Below are 2,856 nucleotides of genomic sequence, written 5' to 3' on the forward strand. Positions count from 1 at the left end.
TATTGGCAGTGAGGCTCACTGGAGCCCTGAATCAGCAAGGGACATAAGCCCATGCCTGACTTAAAGCATGAGAGCAGTCTTATTGACTTCAGTTGAAGCCAATGAGGTTACTCAACTTCAGCTGATGTCAGTGGGACCACTGATGTGTTATCATGCTGAACTGGGTCCTGGGTCATTGAACATAATCTTCCCATGACCTCCACCCAGTCATTCTTAGTCACCATGTTTCCATCAGGCTTTCCTGATTCTTGCCACCTGCTTGGCCCAGAACAGCTGTCTTCATCCCAAGCTGCTATTAGTCCATCCCTTAATCTAGTGCTACTAGGCATCAGCAAACAATGCACTATGGACTTTCTTCTGGGAAAGAGACAGGCTACTGCCTTCAAGCTGTATCTAACCTCCACCCGCTAGGGAAGGAGGACTCCTGAGGTTATTTCTGAACCAGCATCTCTGGTGTGATAACACCATCAACAAAGGCATCTAACAAATTCAGCTAACAGGTTCTTTCAAGCCACATATATATTGGAATATATATTCCAATAAACATAAAAAGCTGAAGATGAGCCATTAACTCGGATGGTGTTTTGTATTTCACAGACTTGGATCTGGTGCAGTAACTAAAGATCATGTTTTTTAATGCAAGGACCTTTCATTTTCACCGCTTCCTAGAGCACTCTAGACACCCGGGTGAAATCTAGACATTTTTTTAAGCCTTCAGTCATCTGTAGCCAGACATAAGAGGAGAGAACTAAAACCAATCCCTGCTCTCTTCCCATTGAGATCAGCTGGTCTCACTGTGATACTTTTGATTTTGTCTAGAAACCTATCTCTTCAGGATAATTTTTTTGAAGACAAAGTCTGTTTCCCGTTTGGTAGGTGACCTGTTTAATGTTTTCCCTGTGTCTGGGAACTCCTTAGTGTAATTAGCGACCTTTGAACTCCACAACTAATCCTGAGCTATTTTGTATTCCTTACTCATCTTTAAGGCTGGACCTTTCTTTTCTTTTGAGTCCGCTGCCACAATTAAAGAAGAAACAGCTGCATTTCAAAGGGATTCCGATTCCAGAAGCTTAATCGTGATTGACATGTTCTTATTCTAAGCTATAAGAAATTCTAAGAGTCCTTTCTTGGGTTAAAACTTCAATCATTTTCTAAAAAATTATCTCAATATGGATTTTATTCATTTGCTTTGATAACTATTCTTTGCAATTTTTTTAACTTGAAAGATGCTTTGAGTTGGCAATGAATATGAACTGTTTCCATTGAAAGACTGAATGGTGTCAGACGTATTCTAGATGCAAAAGTGGCGAAATTCCATTTAGTGTCAAAATCTGATTATGAAACCTGACGTTTGCCATGTAGCTAAACATTCTTCCGGGTGCCCGAAAGGTGAGAGAGGTAGAAAGTTTCTGAAAGTGAACCCCCTTGTTCTGAAGGTGATCATAAAACATATTCAAGGACTGTACATTTTAAATATTTTCCACAATTTTTAAAGCACAGGTTAAAAAAAAAATCCATAAAAATCCAAAAATCCTTGCTACAGCTATATTAAATAGCTTGCCTCCTGTACCATCTCTATTGCATGCTCTGCAAAAAAAAAAAGGGGGGGGGGCAATTTACTTGATTTTAAAATGCCATGTGCAATTGTACAAAAAGCATTGAACAGTACCCAGTGTCGGAAACTCTTAATGAGAATTGATTCTGGATTATAAGCATTGCGTCAGAAAAATGATGGAAGCCTGTTGCTTCCAATTTCTGAACTCTGCCTATCTCATTTATCTTAATATTAATTCAGGGACTTAGCAAGGCTAGCTTTAAAATAAAACTTTGGAATCATATATATATATATATATATATATTACCATAATAATCATTATATATAATATATAGATAATGTTCATTGTGTTAATCAGACTGATTTTGAGAGAACCTTTATTTATTCTAAATACAGATAGAGAGACTATATATGTACACACTTAATATTATATATAGTGTCTCTATATCTAGTTATATAGATCTATATGATTATATATATATAACTATATATATAGTTATATACCCAGAAGATATTAATATGTATGAAATTGTCATACAGGGCCCCACAAAGCAGCAGGTCCAGGATAGCTGTTTCTAAGACAAAGGTCAAATGAAAAAAAGGATGTTAATAAACAGCCCTCAGGTTTAAGGGACTTTTTTAAGGATTACATCTTAAATTCCAACAAATCAGATTTAGGAGTTACTACTGAAAGTGAAATTGATCCATCTCTCATCCAAACTTTGCAATACTTTACTGTTCTGACATCATTTAGATAGTTAGCTGTATTATCAGATTAGAAACCATTGTACAGGGCTGCTGAAAGGAAAAGGAGGCAAAAAGCTAAACACTGGATGAATTCTGAACCTTTTAACCTGGCTGAAGTACGTTGGTCCCTGTTATGCAAATACCTTCAATCCTCTGCTAAGTTCAGTGGAAATAATTTTCTTGAATGACAGGTTTATTCAGCAAGGATTCAGTTGGTGATTAATCCTCCTTTGATCTAGGGTATTTCACTTAACTACCAGTTACCTCGTTCTGACAAAGTGCAACTGAGATTAGGGAGATCACTAGAACACTACCAGGGTGTGCGTTTATTCTCCATAACCTTTCAAAGCAAGGGCCAAGAATGCAATCTATTTTCAGTATTTGAAGATGTAAAGTCCTGTCTTCTAAGTTAGAAAGTCAATTGAATACCAAATGAAGTTTGTTTCTTATATAATCGGACAAACAGCTCTTGCCTTTGACAACAAAGATTTTTGGAAACTTAGGTTTCTTCTGAACAAGACAGGCAAACTAGCTATGATTTTGGCTACATGCAT

This window comes from Alligator mississippiensis, chromosome 2 (assembly GCF_030867095.1).
Source record: "Alligator mississippiensis isolate rAllMis1 chromosome 2, rAllMis1, whole genome shotgun sequence".
Lineage (NCBI taxonomy): Eukaryota > Metazoa > Chordata > Crocodylia > Alligatoridae > Alligator > Alligator mississippiensis.